We start from the raw sequence: 21,217 nt of genomic DNA, 5'->3' as shown, positions 1-21,217 counted from the left end.
GTCAATTTAGATCACTTATGTCATCTCCTCCCCTCCTCTCCTTGGCTGGTTCTGCCTTCCTGTGCCTTCTCGTCCCCTATCTGCTCTGGCTGCCATTCACTTTCTGCTTTATAGAGTTTCCATTCTCCAATTGGTGCATGGTGACGGAAACAACAGACTGTCACCTGACAATCCAAAAAGAACGCGAGGCAGCTAAGGTACAGACATGTTTATTGCCATACAACTCTGCAAAAATGAGTCAGGAAATGAGCATATTATCCCTGTCCCACAAATTGTGACCCCCGAGCAGAGAAGCCTCTGGGTTTTAATAGGGTATTGCATTTATAAAAGTCAGTTTTGATACATTTTATCGGTTACATTAACAATGAACTTGCTAACGGTATGTGCTCCAGCGTTGGGGAGCAGAGCTTTACAGCATTGTTCAAGAGCTGTACAATTCTGCCCGCCAACCCACGCTGTGCACTCCACTCCTCTCGTGCTCGTTGCTCACAGTGTAATGGTGGCTGACTTAGCAACTCTCTGCTTACGTGCTTCCTGTTCGGGTTCGCTTGTCATTTACCAAGTTCACATCGGTGATGCCTATTATTCCCAAGCCATGAACCGAGCCTCACATAATAGACTGACTGCAGTATGGGCTCATGTGTGCATGCCAACCAATCAGCCCTCATTCCACTCCACCTCCCTAATCCAACAATTGCCCCATTGTACCATCGAAAAAGATGGCTGGTTTTACCTCAGTCTATGTAGGTCTAGAACCCTACTTAATTAAATATTATCCGCTCTGACACAGTTCCTGGAGATGGATTTAAAGCAGGACCCAGGATTCGCTGAGCAGCCTGTTGCCAATCCTTATCCTGGACCCATCAGCCAAAATCTCCCAACAGGCTGAGGCTTCCTGGGTCTGGATTCCTCTAAAGATGGGTCGGCCATCTTTCAAGGAGTGCGTAATCACCACTGCCTTCAGATCCATCACCTTCATGCCATCAGCAATGGGTCTCTGTGGCCCTACAGTGTCCACAATTCCCCTCATCTCCGTTCCGCTTCCGTCTTTTTTATGTCCACTCCGCCCATGCCCTTCAAGCAAAATATATAGACTAGAGCAGCAGGCTGCCTCCACCTGACGTCACACTGGACCCCTGGAGATCCCCATGTGGCGGATGCTCCATGTGACAGCTCCTCTCCTCCTGGCCCTGCCCCACCACCAAAACAGGTGAGAATGCTCAGGGTGGGGAACACCCCTCTGGGGTTTTCTTTATCCCCTTCAGCTGGCAATGCACCCAAGCCCCCAAGGCTTTCCCCACACTTGTCCCCCTCTCCAAGTATGTGACGTCAGTACAGTATTCAAAATTACCTGTGCGTGTTTATATGGGCTTGGCATCTCTTTGTTCGGAAAAAGGAGAGCTGTGTGTGGGGTATTTATTTTGTTAAGTGTATTGGTGGGAGTCCGTCTATGAGGTTGGAGGTCGAGGTACAGACAGTTTCTAAAGGCCCAAACCTAACACCAAGAGAACGGTTCTTACCCCGCAGCTATTCTACCTCAGGTTCTGCTACACTTTCAAGTGGCAAGGAAATGGCACACTTTCCCTCCAAAAGAACCGTGTGTGCATATGCAGATTAAATGCGGCAAATAGGTGTATATGTTTCGTAGTGGTGAAAGAGGAGATGGAACCAACTGTATAAGAATCTTGGTTAAAGAGTTGCCACACGTGCATCCTTATTGTAGGGAATTGATTAATGAATGTGCTATTTCTTTCTATGCAGTGGCCATGTGTATTCTGGGGCAGAAAATATATCCAGTTGAATGGATTCAACAGAAAGCTTTCGAAAGAAACGGCGTGTTTTTGTGCTGTATAGGAGGGGACGGAAGGAGAAGAGAACACACCCGACCGTAGGAACATCCTGCATCTAAATGTTTAATTATGCAAACACCTTCCTGTCCAAACACGTATGACGTAAACTGGATCCACTGTGCTCCCTGGCCAACACCTTCGCTGCAACTCTCAGCTCTTCCCAGTCACTGCTCGAAAAGGAACTTGTCAAGTGGCCAAAATAAGGAACCTGCATTACTTTCTTTGGGCTGAGGGATAGATGCCCTAAAACTGACCCTTAAAATATCCCCATCCCCCTCTATGGCTAAAGACTAGGTAATTGGTGGGGCTCGAGGTTCACTGAGTATCACAAGGATACCCACCAGTGGCAAAGAGCAACTACTTTTGACTTATTATCTCATATTCCAGTGTCAAATGACGCGCTGATTAGCTGAGAGGAAGACGATCATCATTACAGGGCAGTAGCTGATCACCTAGGAGGTTAACTGGCATTAGCATAATTGACCTAAAAACATTTGACCTAAAACATTTGATCAAATTTGTTTGACCTTTTTTTCGGTCAAATTTAATTAAATATATATGGGGGTGGGTAAGGGTATAGATTAGGTTATGGGTGTGGGGTGGGAGGGTGCGTGGGGTTCCCCCTGCATTTTAGACCAAAAAAAAGTCAAATGTCATTAGGTCAAATGTTTTAGGTTAAATAGACCCAAACCGGTTGACTTCACCAGTTCAGCGCCGGACTGGGTCTCAGTTGATAATTATACAGCTTCTTACCTGTCTGTAACTGGGGGACTGAACAAGAACCCCAAGACTCTCTGAGTGTCAGGAATAATGGATGCGCTGAGAGCAAATTCCGCTGAGAGAAAGTCACAATCTTACATTTGAGGTCCTTATGTGGTGCTTCAGCAACATCATGTGGCCCGTGACTGAGACCCTGATGCCTGCAGCGTACTCCACTGCTGAATTAAGCCATTACCCGCCTTTAGGCACCTCAAGGTTGTCCTATCCCTGTAATTGTTAGATTTCTGCCAGGACAGGAGATCTTTCAAGCAAGCCCTCCTGGGTGATTCAAGTTCAATGGTAATTGAACTGTTCAATATTTGAGATGACAGAGCTGTGGAGCTGCTCAACACGAGTCCCGGGAGCAGTCCAAAGGGCACTTTGATTCCGGTTGTGTAAGTTTAGTGATGATTCACCGCCCCTCCTAACCACCCGCATTAGGGTCTGCAACCTTTGGCTCCCAGATGTGTTTGGACTACCATTCCCATCCGGCCTGTACAGCATAGTCAATGTCAGGAGATCATGGGAATGGTAGTCCAAACACATCTGGGAGCCAAAGGTTGCAGACCCAGAGATCAGAAACCTAGGCAACAGGCCTCCTTCTGACCTCTCATTGGTGCATTTGCTCATGCTGCCTGCACTTTGTGGTGCGTTCATGAGATGCAGATCTGCACTAATGGCTTGAAAGTCCATCCTCAGCAGCTTCCTGGATTTCCTCACACTGCTCCTCTGAGTATGGGACACCAAGACAAGCTTTATATAATTGTGCTTGGATCTGCCGTGTAACGCGCAGTCCCTGCGCATGCGCGTTGGCTCTCTCCTCGTTAGCGCTGCCTCTGAATGCTTAACCGTGTCCTGCCTGGATACGACAGAGACATTAAATAATGTTCACTGTGGGGACCTCGGCAGCAAGGTTACAGTAAACTGATATGCAGCCAAAGGTGCACCCTTGAATCCACTCCCCTTGCACAGAAGTTGGGATCCACCGACTGGATGTAAAAACTTCTACAACTAAAGCCAGCATATTTATAAGTGTATGTATTTTCGCATTGTTATGATTATATTTATACATATTTTAATATTTGTTATATATATGTATTGTTTATGTAATTTGGGAAAAGTTCCAATTGAACTAAAACACAATAAAGTATAATAATAAAGCCAGCAAATACCCTCTAAAAATATTTGCCATCTCACACAGAGACAGGAAAATAACAGACATTCTGGGATATCACCCCGTTTTGTGCCATGCTGGTTGCAGTGGATGGGCCTGGCTTGCCCGAATCTGAATTTAACATAACATGAGGTTGTTTTACTGTCTCAAAGGTGGGGTCAACGTTTTCTGTAAGGACTGGGATAACAAGAGACAAAGGGGTGAAATATTCATCCAAGTATATCATAGTAACAGTTGTTTTGTAAGGTGACCAGTTAGCAATGTAACATTATGTCTGTCATATTTGAACAAAACTGTAAACACTACATGAGAGTTTGTGGTCGATTGCACTGCTCCCTAAAGTGGCCAAGCTAGCAAATCTGGTGACAATAACTGTCCATAGCTTATCTCTCAACTCTCCATGGCTGGCTGAACCAGATGCTTTTGGACTGTGATTGTATGTGACAGATGGAACTTTTTGAATGGTAACAGTTATGCTGCAAAAATGACAAGCCATGGTGGCAAGGGGAGGTTTCCGAAATAAAGGCCCCTTATTAGGAGTATGAGGAAACGTGTTTTTACTGTGTTGTATAAATGATCATTATGAGTTATTTATACAGGACATATTTATATACATAATCACCCAAACTAAGTTGGTACTCATTTATCAACCTCAGAAAGGATTTGAACCAGCGACCTGCAGATCACATCAACAGGCACTCAGCCCGCTGAGCTATCTCATCCACTTATAATAATGGAATAAAGAAGGAAGCATCACTTTTATCTGGTGTCTGTCTCTTTGTTTCCCGTCCATCTGCTCAGGTGTTACTGGAGCCCTGCTTGACTGCAGACATTTCCTCGCAGAGCATCCGAGCTCTGAGGCAGGGCCTGGACATGTTGCTCGCTCAGCACTTAAGCGCAACCGCTGTTGCTGGGAGAGACCTGCTTCTCTCTGTCACCTGCATGGCTTCATATTGATTAGTGTCTTGGACACATTTTGGTGATAACACACTGTTTTCTTTGCTGCCCATGATCTTCAGGCTTAATGTGATAGATCTTCTACAGCCAGGAGGGTGTGCCTGCTGGTTTGCGTGAGGGCATTTTCATGGTGCATTTCTTCCCAGCGCTGTGATTCTTTGACACATGTGATTGCAGATTACTGAGCTCCCTGCCATTTCAGTTAAACTTCATGCCATTGTGGCGCAGTTACCCTCCTAGCTCTAGTGAGCACACAAAGAAGCCGTCCTCCTCACGGAGGTCTTGATATTGATGTAACGTTGCTGCAACTGCTACTGCATTTCCTGACCTTTCTAAATCCAAAAACCTAGAGCGGTTCAGGGACCTCATGCTAGCATGACATCACATCTAAGCTATTGGATGCGACTAATATATAGTTATGTTATGTTATATGTCACTTGTCTAGCGCCTACTGCCATTGGTATCGCCTCAAAGCGCTCTGGGGTTGAATCCCCTTCGAAGGCTTGTAGTGCAAATGTAGGAAGAGACAAAAGGAATTCTAAAATGCATGTTTAGGTGTCACAAGGTGGGTAGGTGTGGTTAGGTCCCTGACGGGAACCCGTGAGTATGCAGTGAGAGAATGCGTGCCGTGACAGAATGCCAGGGGGGAGGAAAGTCAGATGGGTTACATTATGTACACCGCTGGTCCGAATTTTGCCTGGGTCTCAGCTGTATTCTATAGGATATGATGATGCGTGTTTTGGGTTTGTGTAATTGAGTAGAATTTATTGAATGGTATGCAAGTGTGTGGGGAGAGCCTGTGCAGGTATGGATATCATTTTTGTGGATGCGTGCTTGCAGTTCCACAAGGAGAAACTAATACCTGTTTGTAGACGATCTTGAAGAGCTTATCAACAAGGCTTGCCTGGGGTGCCTTCCGAGGGATCGATGAGGTGTCCCCCCTTGTTGACTCCTCGGGTGCCCCGGTATTCCATGAAGGAGTGAGAAATATTTCTTCAGGGAGATGGGATGAGTTTGTTAGGTTGTTGGAGGGAAGAGCTGGGTGTTCAGGACCTTCCTGAAGGTGAGGTGATCTTCTATGCAATGGTTAATGGACTTGAGTTCCAGATGGTGGGTGCTTGGAATGAGAAAGATGAGCCACCTAGTCTTGTTGATTTTGTCACTGGTATGACGAGGAGAAGTGCTGCGCCTGCTTTGAGGTTTCTATTGGGCTTGTATTTTGTAATTTTGTGTTGCAGGTATTCCGGTCCTTTGTTGTGGAGTGCCCTGTGGGAGGTGCACATTGCCTTGAAGATGGATTGTTACCCAATCAAAGCCAGAGAAGGACATAGAGGGCAGGTGAGATGTGTTCTCTAGGGCCTAGGGCTAGAAGGAGCCTAGCAGCAGTATTTTGAATTCATTGGAGTTTTCTTTGCTGTGATGCTGTGGCTCCCAAGTATAGGGTGTTGGTATCGTCTAAACCTTAAAGAATGATCACCATCACTGCAGAGACTCTGTGAGGTAGGGATATAAGTGGCAGAGATTGTGAATGTGAAAGTGCCAGCTTTTGTCACAGAGCTGATGTGATGTGATAGGATCAGCTCTGCGTCCATAATGAATCCGAGGTTGTTTATTGTGTTGGAGAGGAGCAGGGGAGGACCTAGAGAGGGTGGCCACAGGGTGGTTTGGGGGAAGAGGCAGGTCTTCCCACAGGGCATGATCTCAGTTTTGCCTAGGTTGAGTTTAAGGTGGTAGATAGTCATCCAGTTCTCGATGTCTGAGAGGCAAGATCGGTAGAAGAGGCAGGGTGGTCCTTTGGGATTTTGAAGACGATTTGGGTGTTGTCTGCGTAATTGTAGCAGGTTAGGCAATAGGATCGAATATGTTTGGGAATGGGCTCAGATAGAGGTTAAAGAGCAGTGGGGAGAGGAAGGCTCCATGTGGCACTCTGTGTGTGACAGGCCAGGGGGTAGAGGAGAAAGGAGGCAGGTGTACTTTTTTGGATCTGTTGCTAAGGAAGAAGGATATCCACTTCAGAGCTGAGTCCCTGATGGCGAGAGAGTGAAGCATGTCCGTGACGGTGGGGTGGTCAATGGTGTCGAAGGCTGCCGCGAGGTCGAGTAGAATTAGGGCTGTATAGCCTCCCAAGTCTCAGTGTCTTTTGAGATCATCCCAGATGGAATCAAGGCAAGATTCAGTTCCTCATAAGGTTCTGAAGCCTGACTGGATGGCGTCAAGGATGTGGTTCGATTCTGTGAAATGGCATAGTTGTGGTTATGCCGCTCGGTCAGTTAATTTACCTATAAATCGGTTGTTCAAGATGGGTCTGTAATTGGTCGGGACAAAGGGGTCAATTGTGGGTTTTCTGAGGAGTAGTTTGATGTAGGAGGTTTTGAATTCTGCTGGGATAATGCCAGGAAATATAACCTGCTGAAGGCCGCCTAAACAATTACATCAATCACTGAAATTCCCATAGCGATAAGGTCTAAAGTTGAAAACCATAGCAGGCAGATGATCGTTGTCTTTTCACTGCATATTTCTCAAAAATAAAGGAGCCTTTATGACATACCGGTGATGGCCTGCACCTAACTGGCAGCTCCCTACCAGCTGATGTGATGGACATATCAAGATCTGCACTGACTCCTCAGGACACCATATGAAATATTGTCACCAATTCCAAACTGAGAAGTGCCTCTTGAGAAGCTGTTAGCCCTGTGGCCAAACCTACCCTCATGAGGATGAATGCCTGGCTGTGGGGGCAGACCTACTACCTTTCTAGGAAAGACAATCATTTTTCAAGATGTCTGCCATTGTATGAAGACACACCCAAAGTGAGATAGGTGGGAGCAGACGGACACCTATTCGCTTGGAGGAGCATACAGCATCGGCGACTGAAAGAAGCAATAAAGCCACTTGAAGGTCCTCCTCGAATGAGTCTGTTCAGAGTATTTGTCTTAACCCACAGTTTGGAATAATATAATGACAATAGTAATTCCAAATCATTACAGTAAGTATTTTTATTGATTATTTACATCGTCTTCTGACCGTTGTACCAGCACATTTCTCTGCACTTGCTGCTTTTTGAAGGTTTGATGTACCAGTACAATACTACAAAAAAGTGTTCAGTCTCATACACTTCATGCAATGTTTCATTGTAATATTCCAAAGTTCATTCAATTCTCTTATATCAGATCATAAAAGCATTAATCACAATTTCTGTAGCTTAGATATTTGTATTGTGCAGTCTGTGGAAGTGTCCGCTGCTTAGCTGTGTTGTATTTGGGGGTGGCTCAGGGGGCTGAGACCCACCACCTGCTATGTTGTTTGAGGGCAGAGGGGAGTATTGGGTTGGATCCTCTCATTTCCCCGCACAGCACCCTGATCTAGGGAGGGGACTTCCACATGGCAATCTATTACTACAAATGGCCCTTTAAGGTATCTGACACAATATACTGAATTGATAGCCACAGGCTTGTTTCTTTGAGGGCTCAAGTAATTCAAAGGCGGAAATAAGGGTTGCCCAACTATAGACTCTGGCATGACATCTCTTCCACATTTGGTTGGTTGAGCTTAAAAACAACTGAAAAATAACTTAAAATGGAAAACGTTAACATTGTATCATTTTCTGACAATGAATACAAAAGATTTTTTGATCTGCCATCAATGCTAGATGCACCCACCCCTGGTGCGACTGCTGCACCACCCCCCACCACCAATGATTTAGATCTCTTGACACAGAAGAAAAAGAAACTCATTCGAACGGAGTCCCACGGCCAACTCATGGTCGAATACCTCAAGGCAGGAGTCATTCCAGAAGGCCTTCAGGTCAAAAACATCCCTCGAGTTTTCTTAGAAGACCCGAAGTTCATTGTGGCCTTCAGCGGTGTGGGCAACAAATGCTCCAGGGACTGGGTAATTCTAGTCATTACCACGGCAGAAGAAGAGGCCAAACAACAAAACATAGAATTGGCAGCTCTAGAAAAAAAGATTTCAGATGAATCAATTATTCCAGAGACTAAGTCACTGCTTGACAAAACTGGAAGAAGAAATGGTAAAATTTAAAACTTTCACCTTAGACAAAAAAAATTGGAAACTTAAAAAGGACATACAGATGTACAAAGAAGAGATAACATACCCTTATTTAGTCCCAGGGTTCTTTCAAACTATGAACGCCAACCAAGGCCCTTCTCGAGGTCCTCAATGGCCAAAACCCTACAAAAAATTCGTCTCATTTTCCAACTCCAGTGCAAGCAGTGATTCTGGCTCCGGCAATAGCACTCCCAACAATAGAGGCGGCAATTCTTCACAAGGCCAGTTTTTTCAAGGAAGGGGAAAAAGAGGCAAAATGCGGCAACCAGGCAACCATGGGATGCGCACCCACCAATGGCAACCACCTCCCCAAACCTGGCAACCCCAACTTTAGGGATCCCGATTTTTAATCTGAGCGAGCATGTTCTGACCCCAATTGAAATTGCTCTTCTAAGCAAAGAACTTTCGTTTGTACCGACCAACAATGCAAATTTGTTCCAAACAGAAACTGAAATGCGAAACCTCTTTCGCATTATAAGATTAAAATACTTTTTCCGGGACAAGGACCCGATATCTCAAGACAAAAGTGCAACAGGCTTGAAACCATCCTCATCTTTTACTCCATTAACATCTATGGTCTCATCTGAGATTTTGAGTTTCGAAAACAAAGTACTTCGAGAAATGAAATCTCTCATCAAAACAAAAAATAGATGTATTAACAACCTTTCAAAAGATGAGAAGGCAGCTCTTAGAGGTCTTGAAACTAACAACCTTTTTGTAATTAAACCTGCAGATAAGGGCGGTGGAGTGGTGCTATGGTACACATTAAAATACAAAGCTGAAGTCAAGACCATTAAGAATGTGCTATTCCAACACGATTGTCACGCCCAAATCACGCAAGGTGCGCGCCGGTGGTGCCAGCTTTCCCACTCGGGCCGCCACCCACTGGAACGCACTGCCACCTCACATCAGAATGATTGAATCCCACCAAGCCTTCCGCAAAGCTGTTAAAACCAAGCTCTTTGTATGAAACGTACCTGACTGCATTCTGTCACTGTATTATGAATATCATGCTTCACCTGCAACTATGCCTGTAATTGTGTTTCCATAAGACCTCTGGTCTCATGCATATCTGCTGAATTAAGAATCCAACACCTACTTGTAACAGCGCCTCGATGTCCATGGGCTGCAAGTGCGCTATACAAATGTGAATAAATAAATAAATAAATAAATAAATAAATAAATAAATAAAAAGCAATTAGAGAACACTAAGTCTACAAACAACTTGCGGTTAATCCCACAAATGCAATAAAAGATGAAATTAGAAGTCTTCTCGTTCATGCTCACACTGAAGGATGGATTGACGATAATGAAAAATCTTTTCTCACTATAAGTGCCCCCACCACTCCGGCTTTATACTGTCTTCCTAAGATTCATAAGAACGCCCTCAACCCTCCCGGGCACCCCATTGTTGCTGCTATCGGTTCCTTGTTAGAACCATTGTCAATCTATACAGACTTTTTTCTCAGACCGTTTGTCCTTAAGATGAGATCATATGTGCAAGACACCACCTGCATGATAAAAATCATCTATAATCTCACCTCAGAATCCAGTGACATTTTGGTCACTCTAGATGTAGAATCCCTTTACACTAGCATCCCTCAACTCCGCTGCATTGAAATTATACATACATACCTTGAAAAAAGAGAAGATCTATCTGTGCCCTCAAATTTCATCTGTGAATGCATCAAAATTGCCTTAGTGAACAATATTTTCATGGTAGAAGACACCTATTATCAACAACTCCATGGCACCAGTATGGGTGCAACGTTTGCTCCAGATCTAGCAAACTTATTTATGGACAACCTGGAACAAGAATCAGTATATCACGAGAGCAACCCATTTAAAACACAAATAAAAGCCTGGCATCGTTACATTGACGATGTGTTCATGTTGTGGCGAGGTGATGAAACTTCTCTGCGCGAATTTTTGTTATGGATAAATTCACGAGACCCATGTATCAAATTTACAATGAACTTCGATCCTAAACAAATAGCCTTCTTAGATCTGGTTATTTACAAGACACCCACTGGTGATCTAAACACCACTTTATACAAGAAACCGACAGATAAAAATACTCTTCTGTCATTCAAAAGCTTCCACCCACAGTCCTTGCGTGAAAATTTACCTTTCTGACAATTTCTGTGGATTAAGCGCAATTGTTCGACAAAAGAAGAATTTGACACCAACAGCCAAAACCTATCCCTCAGGTTAAAAGAACGCGGGTATCCATCTCACATTATCCAAAGGTCGATGAAAAGGGCACGAAATATCAATAGATCCAATTGCTTAGAGAAACAAATAAAGGTCCAAGAAGACAAAATAACATGTGTCTCCACGTACTCACCAATCAGCAACGACCTACGTCGCTGCATTCTAAAAAATTGGCCTCTCATCCAAACCGAAGATTTTTCCATCCACAAACCACGCTTTGCTTTCAAGCGCATGCCAAATCTGCGTGACAAGTTAGTTCATACTTACAAAATCCCGCAAAAATTGCCCACTTCCCAACAAACAACACTGTGGCAGCTACCACCGGTCAGTGGTCACTTTAAATGTGGGAATTGTTCAGTCTGTGATTTGACAAAAAACATCAAGTCCGTTATTCTTAACGGTCGTACATGGTATCTAAACAACTTCACAAATTGTAACACACCGTGGGCCATTTACGCCATTACATGTCCATGTGGCTTGATATATATTGGCAAAACCAAGAGACCCATCAAGCAGTGCATCTGCGAACACCGCTCTTGTGTAAAGAATTTGGTACCCGATAAACCTTTGGTTTCCCATTTTCTGAAGGCTAAACATACCGCCAAAGATATACAATGGTATATTATTCAAACAGTGCCGGCCCACCCTCGAGGTGGAGACAGAGATCGGAAGCTGAAACAACTAGAGCAGAAATGGATCTATAATTTAAACACTGTACAAGCAGGCCTAAACGTTGGAATTGAGTGGAGCTTGTTTCTCCACAAATGACCTTTCACGACCCATTAAGTTTTCTTTCAACCCGACGTAGACTTGTATACATGATCCAAAATCTATTCATTCATGCCAATCCCTTTCAAATCCTTGAAATACATTTGATAACTATCTAAATCTCGTAACTTCGAGATAAATGTGCTTGCTCCCGTGTGTGCATTCATGCTATAAACATCTCATGTTTTTTCATTCTCGTACCCCGGGCGTCTGTCCCAACAAAACAATTCCTAACCTGCACCATTGAAATGTGTTTGGTCTCTAGTGTGCATCTATGCCACAATATCTTGGGTTTTCTCGCCCTCGTGTTTTGGGCACTTTCGTTCCTATCAATTTTTAAAATTCGCCCTTTCTTTGCCCACATGCCATTATGGTCACATTCCCTCTCAATTGTGCACACTGTTCCGCCAGTTTTGATGGAATAGCGGCACCCCATGTGCTCGACATAACTATATGTTTCAGCTGTTTTGCTGTAAACTGTCCGCCATTTTTCATTCAAAGATGGCTGCTCAGTCTTCAAAAATGGTTTGGAAGCTGCGGTCTAGTTGCGCGCAGCCTCTCTACCAAACCACTTCCGGATACGAGAACCGTGTATGCATTCTGATAAAACAAGGCGTCCAGTTGCATTCAAACGAGGAGCAGGTCTTTGATATAACATCGCAAACATAAACGGAAGGTAAGCTAAACCGCGGCACGCTTACATCTTTTTTAAGTTTCTCATACTTAACACGAAGTCCGGCTAAAAATATTTAATTCTTCGTTTTGATACAGTCCGGCACCATGAAATGCTAAGCAATACGCTGGCCATTTGTACAGACATTCAACTACCTTGTTTGCGGGAACATCAATACGAGGTATTTATATACATTATGTCATTTAAACGCCATTAGCTTCTGCATGTGGTGAATAACATCCTGTTTACATGCTGGCTTTACGGTTGCACATATCAGGTGCCAGTATGACACCACTGCAATATCAGTAATAATTATGCACTGATTTGCATGCGAGCACTTTCAATTACAAATAAGACACTTAATGTGTAGAAGTTCGCGTGATGCTCACGAAAATAATACTAATTTGCTTATAGTTAAAAACAATAAGAAACAATTTGCAAAATGCAAGTTTCCCTAAGTTACTTTCATTTTTTGTTGATTAAACTATCCTCCCTATTCGCGACCATACACATTATCAAAGCAATTGAAAGGTTAGTGCACTTTAATAGAGATATGCCACCCTCAAGTTCGGTTTTTATATTTTCACGTTACCAATTCACCGTTTTTTGTGCCTTTTGGTTTTTAGATTGCTATAACAAGAAAAGTTATTTGACGGTTCCTCACCCTCAATTCTGACACTATTGATGTGATGTCACCATCTTTCGTCCTGAAGACGGGTTCAGTATACATCTATTAGCGGTTAAAGTCGGCTATAGACTCTCCCCAAGCATCATCACTGTTTCCCAGAAACACATTCCTCTGTGTCGACAGAGTCAAGGACTAGCGATTATCATTTAAAAACTATGAAAATCATTATGTGTTAATTACACATTATTACTAACATCACAATGTTGCCACTTTATGAAATTTGTGGTTCTGTTCAATTATTGAAAAACATGACCGTCACATGAGTTTGTTTTTTATGTGATTTTCTTTCTCTGTTTGTCAACAAAATGCATTTTTGTCCACTGTCTTACATGGAAAATATTCCAAGTGTTTTTATATGTATTGATTAAAATGTTCATCTCTATTCTCTTTGTCTGGATCTGTTGACTGACATGTTAAGTAGCACTTGTTACAACTAAGCACATCTAATGCGTGTATAGCTGGGTAGCTGTTTTTGTGGTACCTTCTGTTACTTGTTTAATCAGTCCTCAGCCACACAGCCCCCTAAAAAAGAGGACACCTTAGCTCTAACTACTTGTATTTCTCATCTCTTCCACAGTTACAGCAACCTGCCGGTACGACACAGAGAGTTTCAGGTCCCACAATATGCACTTCGAGAACATGCTCCCATGCACATGTCCAAGAATGAGAATTCTAATAGGGTGTACCCAGCATATAGAAGTTCTGCTGACCTACTTCATCTTGGGGAGACTCTGTGGACTCTTCTCAGATGAAGCCTTGAGCTCAAACAAGAGCCTGAGATGTCTTAACTATGTTACAATACAACTGACCTACCAAGAGAGGCCAACATCCCACTAGGCCTTCCTTTGTGGGCAGAGCGCATACCTAAGGACTGTGATTGATATTAGGGACATACCCAGAGAGAGACTATTTGTATCAGAGACATTGTTTTGTGAAAAAAGGGAAAGACAGATTGGTTGCACGTTGTAATCAATTCACATTTTGCAAGACCCAGGCAGCCGGAGAGGTCACAAGATGGAAACGGAGGATCCCTATTGACAGAAGGAAGTTCCACAGAGGGTCTTGGGGAACCTTACGAGTACTGGATGGGTGAGCTACTAATCATTCTAGAAGTGAATCATGGATGACACCTTTATCATAGGCTATCCTGACCAGAGACTGACTTACTTACAGAAGAGGACATAGCTAGTCAATAACATATCTAGAAAGGATGGTGGAGAACTGGAAGGGAGACGTATTAGGCGTGTTTCTAGTTTGTTTAATATTCTGAGAATGAGAAAAGTTGTTTTTCACATTATTATTGCCCCCCGTTACTGTAAAATCTAAATAACGATTGCATTGGTAAAACGTTATTCACGCATCTGGCTGAATTTGCCCAATGTCTTCATCACAAGTTACCATTCACGTACCTCTTTCTAAAATTCTTGCCACAATCTTATGACTTTTAAAACTTTGTTTCTTCTAATCATTTCTCTCTGTCGAAAAATGGCATCAAAGAAAGAGCACATGTCCTCGAAGTCTGTCATGAGCGGCAGACTGCAAACAACACCAATAATTCACTTATCAGTTTCTAAAATTATTTTGGTAATTATCAACCTATTTTCTTCCCAAAAATATTTCAACCTAGCTTTACGGTAGGAAACAATGAGGCTTTTGTAGATGACCCATCAGTTTATTCCATATAGACAGCCATCCCGTTTAATTTCTAATTGACTCTGCAGCTACTGCATATGTCATGGGGTAGGCAGACTACAATGGTGTACCAGATCGCCCAATGCTTGTTCTTCCTGCCACAAGTATGCATCTTTATGGGTCCGTGAAGCAGCTCACCTGCATGAGAGTATTCATCCATTCACAATACAAACACACAACGTTTTGGACTTGCACATGATTAAACAGAAGCTGACACTTGAAGCCTTCTCATTTTAAGTCTGTGGCACACATAGGCCGTCTTCATATTGTCTACAGAGATATGAGTGGAAACAGCTAAGATGGTTCACCCTTTGTGAGAAAGACTTTCCGTCAGTATTCCATTGCCTAGGAAAGATTAAAGGTCACCCCATCAAGCTCCACATGGATTAATCCGTCAAGCGTGTCGGCCAACACTATCAAGAGTAACATTACAATTTTCCAAAGCCGGTGGAAGCTGAGATTCAACTACTCAGAGATCAAGACATTAAGCCAGTCAGTGGAACAATGCCGTGGATCTCGCTTATTGTTCCAATACTGAAAAAACATGGGGCAGGTCGAATTTGTATATGCTTAGACATGGGCCAACCAAGTACTACCATTCAGCCAGAAAGGCACTTGGCACAGCATATACATTTCATTATTCACCTGCTCAAAGGTGCCATAATTCACCTATTTAGCTGTTTCTCATTCAGGGCTACCATCAGCCAAGACTGGATCCTGCGTCTTGGTGGTACTTTATTTATTTACTTCTCACACACCATAGCCTGCAGGTATCAGGGCGCTCATTAACACAAGAGGCACATACAAGACAGGACAAGGTACCAGGATCTAGGCAGGAAGTACAAATTCATCGAATAAACACGCTTTTAAACGCTTCCAAAAGACAACCAGATTCTTTTCTTGATGCAGGTCAATGGGCAGGTCATTCCAGGTCACGAGCTGCCTGGGATGGGGAGCAACGACCATTCCCCCTCACTCGTTTTACTCTTGGTCAAACCAGGTGCTTGGTGTTACTAGATCGCATGGGTCTGCTTGGCTCGTACTGTTCAAGACTTTGTTTAGAAATCTGGGCTGCTACATTATTCACAAGATGTTCATCTGAAAAAGGTTAAGAAAGGAGGAGGGGGTAGTTTGTGGTGCTTGTTGTATGTTGATCATGTTGATCCCTAATTCACCACAGACTCCCCGAAAACAAAAAAATCAAAAATAGACCTTTTTCCGAACTAATCCTTCACTTAAGGTAATCGGGCTTCCGATCTAACCAATGCACAGAGAGAGCACTGCTGAATCTACAGACCCACATTTTAGACGCCATCCATAGGAGTAAGACTGGGTTGTTGATATTATTAGATTTGACAGCAGCTTCCGATCTCTTTAATCTTGAGCACCTATTGAGAACTCTATCTACCATAGGAGGCTACTGAAAGGATGCGATAGACTGGATGCAATCATTTCTTATCAATAGAAATCTAACGTGTGCTGGGGTGATGCTGTTTCCTACCCAGACCCAATATATTGTGCAGTCCCGCAGGGTGCATGTCTGTCACCTGCTCTTTTGATGTGATCTGGCTGAGGAAATGGGAGCACTGGCACCTCATCCCCTTCTGAGTTGGTATGTCTGGATTCAGGTCAGTGCCTGCATTCTGGCCTGCAGAATCTGTGTTGGAAATGAGAATGTGTAAAAATCTAGCATCCACACGATACATGCATATGTGATTCAGGGGAATATTACATGATTTGATGCCTGCCCATTCTTGTTTCACATATCATGTACTAGTGGTGCCCTATCACTCATACTTTACACATGCACTATTGGGGTTACTGTGCATGTGCTGTAACTGGAGGTTCACATTGGCCACACGATGGCCATATGTACATGTTACTGAGGATGGGTATGTATTAAAACATTTTTGAGGGGGTGACACAACACATGGACCTATTGAGGCTTACTATGCCATGCCAATTACTACCTTGCCAGATGAACTTCTAAATCCCATGCACCCTCCCGGCAGATGGTACCTAGGAGCCCTGGTGTTGTCTTTCTCATCTCATGTTGGAGCATCAGTATCTGGTCCAGCAATGACCTCCACCTCTATGATCCCCAGCAGGCCTGCTACCTGCTCCTTAACAGGTGTGATGGTGAAATTGCTTGCTGGCCCCACGCCTGTGCACAAGCATAGACATGAAGGTCTGCCACCTTTTCCTTAGTACACCTCTCCATGCCATCGCACTGCTTCTTGACTTCTTTGCGGCTGCAAAGTCAAGTGGCATAGAGAGTGGAGCGCTCTCGCTTTGACATCCGTGCAGAGCTTGCTAACGCAGGTTCGAATCCTGGCAGGGCCAAACTCAGCCTTTCATCCTTCCAAGGTCGATAAATGAGCACCACAGACAATGGGTAAAAAGCAGCACTCAGATACCTGGGTGTTCAAAGCGCTATATAAATGCGAAATGATTATTATTATTATACTGCGACTTAAAGGCCATTTGCATTGTCTGAGAGCTCGTGCCACAGGGCATTTCTTACAGCAAGGCTGGGTCTCTGGCCATGCCGACTGCAGAATGCCATTACATTTGCCATGACATCAAGCTCATCAAGCTCTTCCTGGCTGAAGTTCCTGGCATGATGGTCCTTGTCAGTGTACTTCCCTCCATCCTTTTGGCTGGATGCCATTTCTGGACAATGGATGATTGTAGATTGCTTCGCTGGCCTTCCCAATTCTCCTCTCCTGTTTTCTGTCAGCTTCCTGGTTTGGGCCTTTTTGGGGCTTAGTTGTGCCTTTTTTTAAGCATCTGAAGCAATGTGCACTTTTTAGATGCATCTGATGCAGAGCAGCCTTTTTATAAAACATCTGGCATGAGGCGTTCTTGTTTTAACGCATCTGGTACAAATCGCACATTTATGACGCATTAGCCGAAAGTGCTGGGTTTATGTTCAATTTAAGATGCAGCTCCATTTTTATGGAATTGTTTGTGCTACTATTTGCGCTTCGCTGAACCAAGCATTTGTTTTTCTTCTGTGAACATGCGCGGTGCAGTGAGATGCGCCATGGCTCAGGTGCCTCTTTGCACCATGGCACATCTCATTGAGATAAACAGGCCGATTCATGGAATAATTAGCGCGGCGCAAGTGGCCAAAAACGTTCGATTCGCAGTGGAATAGCGAAAATCGCAGTGCAAGTGTGAAAATCTCACGAAAAGCAGCGCACATCGATTCATGGAAGGCCGTGCGCGAGAAAACCATCGGATGTGCGCTAAAAAAGTGCGCGGCGCACGTTGGCGCACAGGCCATCTAACGGCGTGCGCCAGGTCACAGCGAAAATCGCACAGGCCACAGCGGAAATCGCACATAGCGGGGCGCACCCAACAAAAGTAGGCGGAACACGGGGCGTAACACTCGGAACGGGGAACAACTTGCCAAAATGTGGGCGTCACGGGGGAAGTACAGGGTGCAAGTGCGCGGAACGCCCACACGCTGGCCTACAACACGTATTCATGGAATCGAATAGGGCAAAAAAGCGCACGGTCAAACCAGCGCACAGGCACAAACACGACCGCCACAAGAAAGCAGGCAGTAGCGTCTCTGCGCCTGTAATAAATGTGCGCCAAAAGGTGCGCCAACAAATAGCACCTATATACAGCCATGATGAATGTCCTATACTGTGGCCCTCCAGGACAAATGACGTGCAAAGGGGTACCCACAAACACAGACACCCGCTGACTGAAAAATAACGTGTGCGTGTATTCCGGGGTGCGCGGGAACTTTCACACGCGGTTTGGCTGGGTACATGGATCTCAGGGGTGCGTGGGAAGTCTCACACGCGATTTGGCATGGTACGTGGATTTCAGGGGTGCGCGGGAAGTTCCACACGCGATTTGGCCGGGTACGTGCGCGGGAATTTCCACACGCGACTTGGCTGGGTACGTGGATCTCAGGGGTGCGCGGGAAGTCTCACACGTGATTTGGCAGGTTACGTGGATTTCAGGGGTGCGCGGGAAGTTCCACACGCGATTTGGCCGGGTACGTGCGTGGGAATTTCCACACGCGACTTGGCTGGGTACGTGGATCTCAGGGGTGCGCGGGAAGTCTCACACGTGATTTGGCAGGGTACGTGGATGTCAGGGGTGCGCAGGAAGTTCCACACGCGATTTGGCCGGGTAAGTGCGCGGGAATTTCCACACGCGACTTGGCTGGGTACGTGGATCTCAGGGGTGCGCGGGAAGTCTCACACGCGATTTGGCAGGGTACGTGGATTTCAGGGGTGCGCGGGAAGTTCCACACGTGATTTGGCCGGGTACGTGCGCGGGAATTTACACACGCGATTTGGCTGGGTACGTGGATCTCAGGGGTGCGCGGGAAGTCTCACACGCGATTTGGAAGGGTATGTGGATTTCAGGGGTGCGCGGGAAGTTCCACACGCGATTTGGCCGGGTACGTGCGCGGGAATTTCCACACATGACTTGGCTGGGTACGTGGATCTCAGGGGTGCGCGGGAAGTCCCACACGCGATTTGGCAGGGCACGTGGATTTCAGGGGTGCGCGGGAAGTTCCACACGCGATTTGGCCGGGTACATGCGCGGGAATTTCCACACGCGACTTGGCTGGGTACGTGGATCTCAGGGGTGCGCAGGAAGTCCCACACACGATTTGGCAGGGTACGTGGACTTCAGGGGTGCACGGGAAGTTCCACACGTGATTTGGCCGGGTACGTGCGCAGGAATTTCCACACGCGATTTGGCTGGGTACGTGTATTTCAGGGGTACGCGGGAAATTCTACACACGATTTGGCTGTGTGTTCCCAGGTATTCCCTGTACACCCTCCACGGCCCCTGCAGGTAGCCAACACCACAGGGGACTACCCTGCACACCTGCTCATGTCACCCAGCACCCCCACCCCCAGCATCAAGGGGCACCCTCCACCAGGCCCCCACTCATGGCCCCTATCACCCCCACCCCCCAGCAGTGCAGGGGCAGCACCACCAGGCCCCCACTCATGTCCCCCTGCACCCCCACCCCCAGCATCCAGGGGCTCCCTCCACCAGGCCCCCACTCATGTCCCCCTGCACCCCCACCCCCCAGCATCCAGGGGCACCCTCCACCAGGCCCCCACTTATGGCCCCTATCACCCCCACCCCCTAGCAGTGCAGGGGCAGCACCACCAGGCCCCCACTCATGTCTCCCACCACCCCCACCCCCCAGCAGTGCAGGGGCAGCCTCCACCAGGCCCCCACGCATGTCTCCCACCACCCCCACCCCCCAGCCACCATGGGCAGCCCCCACCAGGCCCCCACTCATGTCCAACTCATGTCTCCCACCACCCCCACTCCCAGCATCCAGGGGCACCCTCCACCAGGCCGCCACTCATGTCCCCCTGCACCCCCACCACCCAGCATCCAGGGGCACCCTCCACCAGGCCCCCACTCATGTCCCCCTGCACCCCCACCCCCCAGCATCCAGGGGCACCCTCCACCAGGCCCCCACTTATGGCCCCTATCACCCCACCCCCCAGCAGTGCAGGGGCAGCACCACCAGGCCCACACTCATGTCCCCCTGCACCCCCCCCAGCATCCAGGGGCACCCTCCACCAGGCCCCACTCATGTCCCCCTGCACCCCCACCCCCCAGCCACCATGGGCACCCTCCACCAGGCCCCCACTCATGTCTCCCACCACCCCCACCCCCCCGCAGTGCAGGGGCAGCCTCCACCAGGCCCCCACTCATGTCTCCCACCACCCCCACCCCCAGCATCCAGGGGCACCCTCCACCAGGCCCCCACTCATGGCCCCTATCACCCCCATCCCCCAGCAGTGCAGGGGCACCCTCCACCAGGCCCCCACTCATGTCCAACTCATGTCTCCCACCACTCCCACCCCCCAGCAGTGCAGGGGCACCCTCCACCAGGCCCCCACCCATGTCTCCCACCACCCCCACCCCCCAGCAGTGCAGGGGCACCCTCCACCAGGCCCCCACCCATGTCTCCCACCACCCCCACCCCCCAGCCACCATGGGCAGCCCCCACCAGGCTCCCACCCATGTCTACCACCCCCCAACCCCCCAGCCACCATGGGCAGCCTCCACCAGGCCCCCACTCAAGTCTCCCACCACCCCCACCCCCAGCAGTGCAGGGGCACCCTCCACCAGGCCCCCACTCATGTCTCCCACCACCCCCACCCCCCAGCATCCAGGGGCACCCTCCACCAGGCCCCCACTCATGGCCCCTATCACCCCCACCCCCCAGCAGTGCAGGGGCACCCTCCACCAGGCCCCCACTCATGTCCCCCTGCACCCCCACCCCCCAGCATCCAGGGGCACCCTCCACCAGGCCCCCACTCATGGCCCCTATCACCCCCACCCCCCAGCAGTGCAGGAGCAGCACC

This window comes from Ambystoma mexicanum, chromosome 7q, assembly GCF_040938575.1.
Source record: "Ambystoma mexicanum isolate Mex_15411 chromosome 7q, UKY_AmexF1_1, whole genome shotgun sequence".
NCBI classification, from domain to species: domain Eukaryota; kingdom Metazoa; phylum Chordata; class Amphibia; order Caudata; family Ambystomatidae; genus Ambystoma; species Ambystoma mexicanum.
Note: the sequence above shows the minus strand (reverse complement) of the source record.